The sequence below is a fragment of the Lynx canadensis genome, chromosome A2 (genome assembly GCF_007474595.2).
Source record: "Lynx canadensis isolate LIC74 chromosome A2, mLynCan4.pri.v2, whole genome shotgun sequence".
Taxonomy (NCBI): Eukaryota; Metazoa; Chordata; class Mammalia; order Carnivora; family Felidae; genus Lynx; species Lynx canadensis.
The window spans coordinates 90,024,402-90,038,395 of record NC_044304.2 but is presented as its reverse complement, the minus strand read 5'-3'; the positions used below and the strand labels follow the sequence as shown (position 1 = coordinate 90,038,395).

The window sequence follows — 13,994 nt, the reverse complement described above, 5'->3', positions numbered from 1 at the left end:
AACCCTAATTCCAATGTGATTGTATTTGGAGGTGGGACCTTTGGGCTGTAATTAGGTTTAGGTGAGATGACAAGGATGGGCTCCCATTCTGGGATTAGCATCTTTGTAAAGAAGAGGAAAAGAGACCAGAACTCTCTGTCTTCACCAGGTGAAAGGTGGTCCTTCAAGAAGTGGGCTGTCACCAGCAACCAAATCTGCTGGGCACCTTGACCTTGGGCTTCCCAGCCTCCAGAATTAGGAGAATTATGTCTTCTTTAAGCCACCCCGTCTATAGTATTTTGTTCTAGCAGCCCAAGCAGACTGAGACAGTAGTACTTCTGAGGCTTGAGTGTACATGAGAATAATCTGGAAAGACATTTAATACATATATTGCTAAACCCCAAGCTAAAGGACATCAGTCTGGGACACATCTGCCCCAGAATTCTTCATTTTAAGTAAACTTCGAAATGATTCTAATGCAGATAAACAGTAATTGGATAAACACAATTTGCAGTAGAATCAAGATGATTATTGTTGTGTTGTAGATGGGAGGGTGGGAAGGACAGAGAGAGGGGACCTCTGACTTTGCCCTTAAACTTTCTTATTCTCCCCTACTTCACCTGTTCCAACCTTTTCCATCTTAGGAACACACTTAAAATTAGCAGATTCCCTCCCTATATTACATAGCAACAAATACAGTTTTAGGATTTTAGAAGGAAAAAAAAAGGGGGGACAAGATGAGCACTCAATAAGGCCTCAATCTCATCCATCCAGGGCTTCCTTTGTTCACTAACCACAATGGAGGTCTCTTTCTTCTAAAATTTCTGCATCCTGTTAGTTTGGGAACTGAGAGCCAAAGAAGGCCATTTCTTAGGCAAAATTATGATGTAGGCACCCTGCCACTCCCCACCAAACTGGGTGATGTTAGCTTTTCTGAAAAAAATGAACCTATAAATTCATGGCATTGGAAGGTTGATGAACTATGTGGACCTTGAAACATAGAGTCTTTTGTACTTTGGGGATGAAATAATTTAGCTTAAAATTCAGAGAGTTGATTGAATCACGGCAGGTAGCGGAAGACATTTTTCTTGAAAGGGGTAGGGCTTTTCACATTACACAAAGCAGTTTCCCCAAGGGCAGTCCTTAAGCAAAATCCGTGGAGGAGACATATCAGTAATCAAAGTTCCATGTTTTGGCTCTTTATTAATTCTGAAGTGAGGTATGCTCTGGTCACCAAGATATATCAGATATATTCTGATTAATGCCTCAGAATGTGGAGGGTCTTTGCCTCTTTATGAAAGATAAGATGCTTCACAATAGAAAGAGCTAACTATGTTCCCCAGATCTTCTTCTCCTTGAGGCAGTTCCAAATGCCAACTGTTTCTGACCTTGCAGTGCCACCTCCTAAGTCGGCAAGTATTTCAACATATTCGTGAAAGAAGTTTATATTATTTATATTCACCAACAACACATGGTGCACCGAAATTGTTAAGCAAAATATAAAATATTGCTAATAATCTATCGGCTATATATTAACAATCAAATGAAACAGTCTGTGCCAGATGGAGGGACAGATATGGGATATCCATTCATTTTTTATGTCTGTAAAATACCACAGTACAAATCACAAATCAGAGAAAGACTTTCAAGTAAAGACTCCTATTTGAGCTCTTGGGTTGTCTGGAATGAATTATAAATTCACGTAATCAAGACAGCAGGTTTCCTGCCTGTGGGAAAGCACCAAGGTCAGGGAATCATATGTGGATTTTCCCAGAGCATTTCTACTGACTGAGTCTTTGGAAAAACCAGCAGGTCACTTGGCATCTCCCGTCCTTAGTGTATTTAAAACTTGAAACCCTTGACCTTGTCCTTTCTCAAGTTGTTGTATGCATTATGAATAAATGCCAAAATGTGTAACACGTTGAGAATTTCCTAGGTAAATGATGAATGACTATTTCAGCTGGGTAAGGAAATTTCAAATTTTTACTAGTCTACAAGGTATTTTTATCAGCTTGTTTTCCTGGAAGGACGTCGGTAGGTTGTAAAGAGGAGAGAAACCTGAGCATTTTAGCCTTTAACAAGCAAAAACGCGATTCCCTCATGGGACTTTTCATGAGACTATCTTTGCCACTGTATTTAGTTGTGCTGATTGTGAGTTCATCGAATCAGGCTCTGGGAAATACATTTTGCTCACATGTTCAACCTGGTGTTGATTTCTCAGGTGTTAATAAACATTTGTCTTCATAGACTTTTCTGGTGCTATAATTTTTTCCCGAGTTCTGATGAATTCCAAATCATATTTTAGTTTATCTTCCATGTGCATTTCTTTGCCCCTTGAAGATATCGCGTCTGTTGGGGGAGTGTAAGGGCTGCAGGGGGGTGCTTTGTGGGTTCTCTTTCACTGGTGGGTTTTCCTGAGCACCAAAGTATGTCCCTCAACTTGATACTCGAAATAACTGTTGAATGAAATGCATCCAGTAAAACATCAATTGGGAGGCGGTGTTAGCTTAGCAGTAAACAGACTAGAACTTGGGGTAAGATCCTAAGTTTTGAATTTCAGTTTATACCTGAACTGGAGGAAATTACTTTATCTCTCTGGGCTTCCCTTCCTGAGTGAAATGGAGATCACAGTGGGGTGCCTCACAGGGTTCTTATGAATTAAATCAGATAATCCATGGAATGTTTCGTGGAAAACTTGGCACATGGCAGTTGGTCATCAATTATCCATTTTATGATATATTGCTAGTTTTGTCACCTGACAACATGTAGCACTGTCTCAAATACATTCCTATTTGAAATTTCAAATCCCAATAGGTCTGTTAAATGAAGGAAGAGGCTTTTCATTCAGTTGATATTTTGGTAGCCTCTTTGTATTCTAGAGTTTCAAGTTTGATTTTTGGAGTTCTTGAACTTCACATGTTTGTGGAATTTTGTGTGCATTGGAACATTTTTTGTGTTCCCGTGCATGACGTCCAGTGGTTATAAAAATTCCCTGATAAATATTTATTGACCTACTGCTTCCCTGATGGCACCTTTTTTTTTTTCCTGATGGTATCTGCTTTTTTAGAGGAGTCTCTTCAATTGTTACAGTCTTAATGCTCCATGCTGCACTGACAAGTTGCATTTTTTTAACTGCATCATAGTTTTGAAATTTTCATCTCCTTGGAATGGCGTGGGTGGGTGTGTATAGTGGTGCATAGGCAGTGATGGTGAAGCAAATTCTGACAAGGAGTTAAAAATGAGAGCTACCTCAGACTTTCTGTGGAGACACTTATATTATGGTTTTACTTTCAAACATGATGTTTTTTGTCTGTGCTTGTATAGATAATATCTGCATGTTTCCGAATTTATTTCTCTGCACAGTGTGTCATTTCCAGTTCCATAAAAAGATTACTGATTTCGGGAGGAAATAGATTCTTTGTAGACACAGACTTCTAGAAGGTCTCTGTCCCAGAGAGAAGTCCCAAGTATATTGATAGTCTACAGTCCCTATAACAGGAAAATTGATTTCCCCTTTGTTCTAAGGAAATCATTTTGAGGATACTCCATGAGATGAATGGCACGATAAAGATACTTTTGGGCTTCCAGAGGGAGAATACTAGTTGAAAAATTATTTATTCCATGCAGTCTAATTTACCTCTATTAACATATTCGGTTTGGGAAGGCCACTTCCCTTACTGTTCCCGTAACTTAATTCACACAAATGTTTCCACACACAATCTAGTGCTTGCCATGTAGAAAAGAAGACAGCACTAAATTTCTGTAGCTGCTGATTCACCTTACTCTTAGTCCTTTATTTTCTGAATTTGCCAAGTGTAACCTACGAACTTACTTCCTGATTATCATTTACTCGTCTACTATCCAGCAGGGCTTGCATTTCAATGCCTGGGACTTGGAGACAATTGAGTGGGATGGTGAGTCTACCAAGATACTTGCTTCAGAATCTTAAAAGAAGCCTACACATGGAGGTCTTGGAACCAGATTTTAAGTGAGCAAAAAAAACCTCTTTCTCTCCGGTAGTTATTTCAGGCTTTTCTATTTTTAAATTAACCTTCACATATGGTACCTCCATACATCTAAATATGTTCCATACAGATATATGCATGATTTGAGCTTATTTTCATGATACAGCACAGTGAGAATTTGAGCTTAATTACAGGCTTTTTCAGATTGCTTTTAGTATGAAGGGACTACTGTATTCGAACAGAATTACTATGTGTATCATGTTCACGTATGCATCTAAAATATACACTATTATATTCCTAGCACATTCTATTAATTATGGAAGTCACTTTCATTTCAATAGTAGAATTTACATGACAACAGCTTCTGAGGCTCAGTGGAGCATCAGACCAGTGTGTCACAGAATTCCCTTGTAGTGTGGGTGTTGACAGGGTTCTGTTGACATTGAATTTGCAATGAAAATGTCTCATAAATGTGCATCCACATAGAACATTACTTAGGAAGGATTGTCTCAATATTCACATAGGTCATTAATGGCAGAGATGAAAAATTTCCTCACACTTCTGTTAGTAAAATAAATTATTAGGGACACATAATCACGCACATGCTATCAGTGACCTCAAACATGTGTCTTAAATATTGAGAAAAGATGTCCAGGTATAGAACTGTCTCCTTCATATACTCTCCTGTAACTGCTTAAGCTTTTGTATTCTACAAGTCCTGTATAAAGTTAGATGAAGGGTCGAAATCAGGCAGGAGAATGAACTGATGCAGTGGGGTTATAATAGGGAGTAAATAACAAGATAAAATAGAACTACGGGAAAATTAGGCTGAATATCACAGAAAGTTCTTAATAGGGAGAAACTATTAGACTGTGAAATAGTCTTTTAAAAGTGCTAGAAGAAGTCATTGCTTGACCCATTTAAAATCAGACTGGACTGAAGTACTCCAAAATACAGTATGCTATGGAGACCAAGCCTACATTAGAAGTGGAAGAATGACCTAGTAGTTTCTACTATCTCTGTGATTACTATGATTGTACTCATTTTTATGTGTTCATTCTGGTGGATAATCTTCTACAATTTTATGCTACTTCTTGGGAACAATTTCAACAATTCATCTAATACAGAATTGGATGCATTTAGCAGAATCTCAGAAGAGACAAAAATGCACAATAAACTCAGTGTAAAATAGGAAAGGACACAAGTATGAGTAACCACTGCTCCTTTTTGGGGGAGTAACCTTGGAGGAAACAATTCTCACCCTGGAACTCTGGCCATATTTCAACATGCGTAAATGAATCCTGGTTTTCAATGTGAATTAGGTATCAATTTTCATTTCTTTTATTTAATGCTGTCTTGGGATGATGTTGAGTGCAGAACCACAAATGGAAGCATTTTTATCCCAAGCCAATGGGCTATATTTTGGCAGGAGGTAGCTAGGACCCTGGAAAAAAGTCATGCATCATTTTGTGAATGATCTCGATTAGAGGACTGGGCAAGAAAGACACAATATTTGATTTGAAAAAAAAAAAAGAGTTTGACAGGAAGTAAGAAAGAGGGAAGATACTAAGTAAAATTATAAAAATGTTATTGCTGGGAGTCTTTGAAAATAAGACCATCCTGAATCTTGTGCAATTCTGGTTGGTCACCTATCATGAAGTAGAGAAGTGAGACAGGTGACATTCTGACAGTTATCCTAATTTTTTCATTCAAAAATATTAATTTAAATTTAATTAAAAATAAAGATCACTCGGGGCGCCTGGGTGGCGCAGTCGGTTAAGCGTCCGACTTCAGCCAGGTCACGATCTCGCGGTCCGTGAGTTCGAGCCCGCGTCGGGCTCTGGGCTGATGGCTCAGAGCCTGGAGCCTGTTTCCGATTCTGTGTCTCCCTCTCTCTCTGCTCCCCCGTTCATGCTCTGTCTCTCTGTCCCAAAAATAAATAAACGTTGAAAAAAAATATTAAAAAAAAAAAAAAAAAAAAATAAAGATCACTCAATTCTTTGCTATCTGTGCATTTGTTCAACTTATCAGTTTGAATTGCACTGACATAAAATCAGAGATAGGCTTATCATTTTGATGTGTTTAGTAATTGTGGGCTAAATCCTCTGATGTACCTTCATTTCTTTTCCTGTATACACCACAACTTCTTAAAAAGGTCTCAAACTCAAATGAGTGGATCATAGAAGATATTTTCACGATGTACAAAATTCTCCATTTATATAGCTTTCGATAGATTTTCTCAACTTATTGATCAAGTATCCCTCAAGTGTGAAAAATACCATCCAATTTAAATAGATGCCCATTTCTCCTACGTCTCAAAAATTAACCTATTCCTTGTGTTGGCATACTTTTTTTTATGAGTTAGGCTTCATTTCATTGTCAACGATCCAGCTCACAGAACAAGAGGTTTTAAAAGTAGGTTTCTTGCAGGCGTCAGTGGGGACTTAACAATACTAAGTGATATTCTTAACATTGATCCCTTGTTTTAGCCCACTGAATGGAGGCATTCTGGAATTTTCATTGTTTTATTTATGAAAATATAAGTTTTAAGAGTTCTTTTCCTCGGTTGCCATTGTGAGCACCTGTGTTACTCTGAATATAAATCAAAACAGCCTTCGGGCATGTCTAGCCAAAATATCCATGTACTCCTGCTGGATGATCAGAACCTGAAAAGATGGGCAGCTAAAATCTACAGGTGTGAAAAATGTTTGTAAATTCAAGACACTGCCATTGTGAAAGGGAAAATACGACTTTATTAAGGTCCAGTGTGCAATAGCTTCCAAAATCTATTCAAATTCTATTAAGCTGTTTTGAGAAAAAAGAGGCACAGCACTCCAGAATCATTAACTAATAGAGTATCCCAAACACCTTCGGGTGGGAATTGTATAATCCAAGGGAGTTTAGTATAATAAGAGTCGAGGTGTTTTAGTTATGCCTGTATTAAATATATTACATCAACAACTAGAGTTCAGATGGCAGCCTTAAAATATGTGATTTAGATAAACCAAAGCACATTTAGATTTAGGTAAACGAATGTTTCTCTCCAGATCATTGCTTAATTTTTCCCAAAGAAACACAATAAAGCTCTACTGAACAGTTCTAAGAGTAGGTAGCACAAATAAAATTAAACAGAGAAACTCAAAGTAATGAACTCTTGCTGAGATCCTTAACTCATTACCCTCCACTCTCATTAACCTCAACTCTGCATATACCTGATAACTATCTCTATATTTACCTCAAACATATCAGTATTCAAATAACAGTAGAAATACTTTATCAGCAAATTAGCCGAGCACTTGACCACAGATCATTAAAAGTGTACAGTTTTATTATATTTTAATCAAAATTTACAATGCTCTAAAGTACTTATAAGGCAGGGGCATGTCCCCTTAAGATGCCTACTTAAAAGTGTTACATCTCAGGGAATCCTCCCCGTTTGTTAACCCAGGGATGGAACTAGAAGGAAATCTAAATGAAATCCTTAAGAAACAAGCTTACTGGATATATTACCTAGTCTATTTCTGGATCGCGAATCTCCCGCCCTCTCTGAGTTACCTCACTGTCAGATAAGAAAATGGAACAAGATCGATGAAGAGATAGGCTCCCAGTCTGGCTTTTCGATTTTTCGCTCAAGCCAAAAAGAGCAAAGGGCATGGAGTTAGGGCTCCTTTCCAAGCGTGCTTGTAGGAGAGCGAAGCTCTGGCTGCTTCTGGCTGCAGAACGTGTTCCGGCTGCAACACGGACCAGGTCCCGCTGACCGCTGCCCACCTCTCCTGGCAACCTCCACACCCACATGAAACCGCCAGAGTGGGAGCCAGTCAACGCAAGGCTTCCTGTGCACAAAGCCTAGGGAGCCCCCGAATAGAACCGAATCCTGAGCCCAGAGCAAGCCTGGAGGTGGTTGGCTGAGGAGACCGGTCTCTCTCTGGGGGTCTACGAGCGCTAGCTAGTCCCTGCACCTCCCGCACCCCGGTCGTAGCTCTGTGCCCTGAAATCTGCCTCCCGGGGACACAGACGTGAGCGCGCGCGCGCACACACGCGCGCACACACACACACACCACACACACACACAAACTCTCACTCGCGCACACCCACATCGCCTCTGCCCCCTCCCGCCCCACCCCCGGCAGAACTGTAGGGACTGGTCTGTGCTCTGCCTCAACTTTCCCGGCTAAGCCTGCCCCACGCGGTGCCCGAGCCTCCGCGCCCTCGCTGGGCGCCCTCCAGAGGGACACGTCCTCCTCTGGGCCCCTTACCTCTCACCGACAACTCCTGGCGGGGACTGGAGCTGACCGCGGTGGCAGCGGCGGCGACTGAGCTTGCACCCGGGCTCTGGCTCATGGTTGGTCCTCCTCATCCGACACAAAAGAGGTAGCTCGCTCGCTGGCTTTGTCCTTTCCAAATCCGAGGAAGAACTTATTTTGCCCTCGAAATGGCCAACTTGTGCGCGCCGCTTCCTGTCACAGTGCCCCCTGCCCCCGCCCCCTCCCGGCTGCGCGCTGGACCACTGCCCGGTGGCCGAGCATCCAGGCCTCCGAGTCAGTGGGGAGTGGGAAAAGGGAGAGTGGGAGGGGAAGGGAGGGGGGGGTTGGGAAAAGGGGAGACCTAGTGGTCTTCTACGCAGGGGAGGGGAGCGCTTCGCAGCCGAGTCCCTCTCTCGGCTGCACAGGCAAACCCACTTCCCAGGCGCGGAAAGCAACTTTCCTTCACCTTGGCCAGGCTCAAACCGTCGCAGCTAATTGGGACTCTCGGCAGAGGCACGGACCTTCTGGCATCCTTCTCATTCTCTTTCTCCTTTCCTCCCTCTCTCGTTCTCCTTTTCCCTCTCCCCTCCCCCACTCCCCTCCCTTAATAGGGGTGTATCTGCAGAGTCTTCAGTGAGCCAGGGTACCTAGACGAGAGGATTATGGTACGAAAGCCAGGGCGGTTTGGCTAGCCGCTGCGCCTCACTCTGTTGGAGATCCTTAGGCAGGGCAGGCAAAGGTTGGTGAATTTCGAAGGGGTGGGGTGAAGGGGCGTGGGGCGGCAGGAAGATCTGCGGCTCCAACTTTGAAGCTCTGCTCGATCTCCTGCCTGCGGGAGAGCGGGGACTAACGGCCCCGAAAGAACTCTCCAGTGGTCCCCGTGTCGCGGGTTGACCGCAGGCTGGAGGAGAAAGGGAGAGTGAGAGCTGAGAGGGAGCGAGTGAGCCTGAGAGCCCGGTGCGCCGCTCTGCCCCACGCACCGCTCAACTGCACATTGCGAGCCCTGGAGAGGGCTTGTGCAGAACAATCTCTGGGTCAGGCGGGAGGGAGACGCTCCTGTTTCCTAGCAACCCCCATCAATCTTCTCGGGATAGCTCCCTCTGAAGGAATTCGATTGGACGGCCCCTGGAGGGAAGCCACGCCCCTTCAAGAATGCTGGGCTGCTTTTTCGCATTCTCCTAAATTTCTTGGGTGGAATAAGATTTGAGGGGAGTGCTGAATTATCTTTCTTCCTTCGTATTCTCCAGTGCTGCCACACAGCCCCCCCCTTGCAGCGACCCCCACCCCACCCCTACTCCCACATTAGTCCTTCTCTAGCCCTACTTGGGGTTGGCACACAGAGGCACGGCTTTCTACAGAACCTCTTCTTTCTTCTTGAAATTAAATAAATAAATAAAAACCTTAAATCGGTGACGTAGGCACAAAAGAGAAAAAGGCACACGGAAATAGCTATAATAGGCTCCGAGCTACAGATACAATCCTAAAGGTAAAATTCCAGGCATCTTTCTATGTTTAGAAACACATTGTGTTTAATTTCAGAATGGAAACTTCACTCTCATTAATCTTCCCCCGCCCCTGATAACACTAACTTTGTGTTAACAAGGACTGAGTTATATGTAGCCGAAGGCAATTAAACTTAATGCTTCAATGTTACATTTATTCTTTAATATTTAATGTTAAGTTGTTTAACAACTGCCTTCCTTTGTAACCTAGTCAGGGCATTTAAACTACAGATATAATTTTAGTACTGATTCTTCTAGAGAGCCAACAATATTTAAAAGACACATGTGCTTGTATATTCCATTGTGAACACCACTAAAACTAGAAACTTGAACATATTAAAAATTAATATGTTATTAAGCAGTGAAGCTCTAAAAATGCTAAAAGTTCCTTTTCCAAAATCATTCTCTCTGGAATGCAACAGCAATACCAAATAATAGCAAAATAATTCTTTCTTTGCATTTCATTGCTATTACCTAACATGTACCACAAACCCATAGACTTTTGTACGAGAGATTTTTCACAATGTCTATTCAATAGGCAAGTGTACATTAAGGAACAGTGACAGGACAATGGAGAGGATAAAGATCTATATACACTGCAATGCTTCAGATATGCATGAAGCCATGTTGGCAGCTTTTGGTTCCTTCCAGAATATTCCACAAGATACCTTTTTTTTTTTTTTTTTTTTGCCTTGCGAAGACTTTCAGAATCAGCTGAGATTGGGAGCAAAAGAAGGGATCTGATGTTTTCATTCATTAAAAATAAAAGTAGCTGTGTTTGCACAAAAGAAAGCACTGATGTATAAGCTGAACTACTAGGCCATAGCCTCACCTAGGCTACTTAACATACTAGTGTTGGTGACGTGCAGAGACTGCAATGCTGAAGCAAATTATTAATCTGTTATCGGATCTGGCCTTATGGGACACTTTTCTCTCTTCCCCCTGCCAAACACACACAGAAATGATGAACATAAAGACTTTTCAGCCTGGTGAAAGCATATTACCTGAATTTGAATCCTAATTACCATCCCTTCCTAGCTAGCTGTGTGACCTTGGGCAAGGTTTTCAACCTTGCTTTAGCTCGGTTTAATCATCTAAAATGGGAATAGTAATTGTTCATCTCGAAGCTATTTTGAGGATTAATTAGTACCATGTAGGTAGTATGCTAGTATTAGCTATGACTATTAGTTTCCAGTTTCTCATTAACCAGTGGTATTTTAATTGTTGAGCCATAGGTAATATTTAATTCACAGCAATTAGTATTGTGCCTTGATTCTTTCTTTTTAATTTAATTTAAATTTGTCATTGACTGAGAACATAGCTTTAACTCTTAATGTTTAGTTGTTGAGGTGTGTGTGTGTGTGTGTGTGTGTGTGTGTGTGTGTGTGTTGTGTGTCTGTTTGGGTGCTCGTGCATGTTTTCAAGTTCCTTTTAAAAGCCTCAAGGGATAGGGCTAAATAACAACCTCTGGTTAAAAGGCATGTAAATTAGGAAATGACCTTTCCCTTTCGCCCCACCCTCCCTCAAGTATTCTGTCTGGGCTCCAGTTTCTAAACAATTCTAGTCCCCTCTTTTAAGTACCTCTGGTATACCTCTTCAAGACAAGTACACGTTTAGACATCTAGATCACTCTTTCTCCTTCATATTTCATATTAGTTTGATTAATTTTTGCTAATCCATCTATATTTATTTGAATGATTAATCATGATATTTCTTCTTAGAACCCTTTATAGTTAATGCCCTGGCTGCTGTTATAATGCCTTTTTAATATGGCCTGTACAGTATACCATTTCATTCAGAAATCACATTGAAAGTTGATGTGCTGTCATCATTAATTACAAATAAAATGTCTTCCATGTTTCCATTCGGATCCAGAGTTCACTCTCATTAGAATTCCCTTTGGAGCTAATCTCCATTGGCTCAATCTAGAAATCAATTTCATTGCCTGTTTCTCACTATCAGTCAGTCAGAGTGCAGTTATTTTGATCATATGTAGAGTCATTAGGTGTTCAGTTTGGGACAGTTCTGGTTTACGTCCCTTGTCTGGGTTGCATTTACAGAGCTTATTTTTCAAAAGTGTCAGGTTTGGGCATTAAAATTATGTGGCTACCCGTACCCTCTATTCATCTGGCTGAAAACTCTTGTTTCAGCCTTCCCTTGCTTTGTCAGCCACGTGACTGTTTAATTCCTCTGTATAACTTTTTCCAGGAGAGGACCAATCAATTCCAGGAGTCCAATACATGTCTCTGTAAATACATAATATACATGTAAAAAAAGTAAAATTTATATTTAATTTGCTTAAACATAAGCCTCGTTTTTTCACTTCTTTTAAAATATGTTTCCCCTTGGACCATCGGGAAATTCTGATTCTAATTACTGTTGCACAGTATAAAAATGAAAATATTTTAAGAGGCGCCTGGGTGGCTCCTTCATCGGTTAAGCTTCCAACTGTTGATTTCGGCTCAGGTCATGATCTCTTGGATTGTGATACTGAGCCCCACCTCAAGCTTTGTGGACCTGCTTGGAATTCTGTCTCTTCATCTCTCTGTGCCCCTCCCCCACTCTCCCCCTTTGTCTCTCTCTCTCAAAACAAATACACATTAAAAAAAAAAAGAAAATATCCTAGTCTTAATTTTGATTGAAGGTACAAGGCAAGAGGTGTCGACTTCTCCATATTCCTAAGCAAGACTTGCCAGAACACCTGTATCTTTCAACCACACGTATCATGAAAGAGTTGAAGTCCAAGAAGCTGAGAGAGGTAGGAAGTTGGAGTTTAGAGAGACTTTGGCATGCTCTAAATAGGCAGGTAAGAGGGTTGGGGGTATGTGCTTTCCCTCACTTCAACCCTCCTGCAGGGTGCTTCTGGGGAAGCCACTGCTGCGTCCCCTGGAACGAGGGTGATGTAGGAGCCTGCCTTGCATTTCACAGCAGAAAAAACAAATTGCAAAAGGCTGTGTGTAGATCTGTCTCCCAGAGGCCCAAAGAAAAGAAGGCTAAACTTGGTGGGGAGTTGCATTCCCATCTATGACAAGTATAAGGGGCTGGTTTTCTATGTGTTGTATGGGGGGACGGTGAACACAGAGTAGTGGATGTGTTTTCTTAGGTCCTCAGCGGAAAGGCTTGGAGGACAAACTTGGAATCCTCACTAGATGGTCTGTGGGGGACACGGGGCTGCGGTAAGGCAACTGTGCGGGAGGCGTGCTGCCACAGCCATCCGGTACTCAGGTACTCACCAGTGCTTGGGTGCAAGGCTGCATGGACCCCGCAGGGGTAGGGGCTTTTTGTAATTCACCAGTCTGGGTGTGGGAGGACATTGGAGAGGTTGGAAGGTGAGGGGCCTCCAGTAGGGTGTACGTGTCCAGTCATGAAAGCCTCACCAGAATCAGGTCAGATTGTGCAATGAGAGATTTCCCAGAGCCCGAGGGTCTTCAAATAACTGACGAAATCGGGCTTAGAGAAGTCCACTTTGTATACCTGCAAAGCACAAAAAAGCAATGCTAAATCTGTACTGGTCAAATGGGACTTTTCTCGTCCCCTCATACCTTCTGTCTCAGACCTTTTGAACTCAGAGGGATGGGAAACTCCATCTCCTGCTTGCAGGGAAGATGAGGATGAGAAGTTGGCTGACTGGGGAGAAGAGCCCTTCAAGATTCCATCGCTGACTGCCCCCTGCTGCCTTCCCCAGATGGGGGAAGGGAAAAGCTTTAACTCAGATGACTTTGGAATTTTGATTATTACTCTGCCTTGAACCCAATTCCACACGAGTCTGTTTTGTTTTCTTTTGTACTAACGTGGAGGGAGGAATTTTTATCTGCGAACAATCTGAAAGTCAAGGTACCAGCCTTGAACAATGTCCAAGGGGAGAGAAGAAAAAGCCCCATAGGCAACATGCAGGAGCAGTGAGGAGGAAAAAACCACAGTTGTCTTTGTGGTGTTTTATGAGCCTCACTTGTTCAGTATATAAATGTTCTGATCAGTACCTTGGATTCTTTTGCATATTTCCCCCAATTCTCACAAAGAAAAAATGATAGCCCTTGAATATTTACTATGGTATTGTCATGCATATTGTACAATTAACGGCTGATTAAGGTTGGTTCTAAAATTTTTAATGTTTTTTTTTATTAAGAGAGAGAGAGAGAGAGAAGAGACAGAGTGTGAGTAGAGGAGGGGCAGAGAAGAGAGACACAGAATCTGAATCAGGCTCCAGGCTCTGAGCCTTCAGCACAGAGCCCCATGCAGGGCTCAAACTCACAAACCATGAGAGCATGGCCCGAGCCTACCTTGGATGCTTAACCGACTGAGCC

The 13,994-nt window shown here is 42.0% G+C and overlaps 1 protein-coding gene across 1 annotated transcript in view; it reads right to left on the bottom strand.

The window, feature by feature from the left end:
- The window catches only part of GRM3 (glutamate metabotropic receptor 3), a 226,018-nt gene extending 217,587 nt beyond the window's left edge, over positions 1-8,431 (bottom strand). Inside the window, exon 1 of the mRNA XM_030307867.1 lies at positions 8,201-8,431. The gene's annotated coding sequence lies outside the window, so the exon portion shown is untranslated. The remainder of the gene's footprint in view (positions 1-8,200) is intronic.
- Between the last annotated feature and the right edge of the window lie 5,563 nt (positions 8,432-13,994).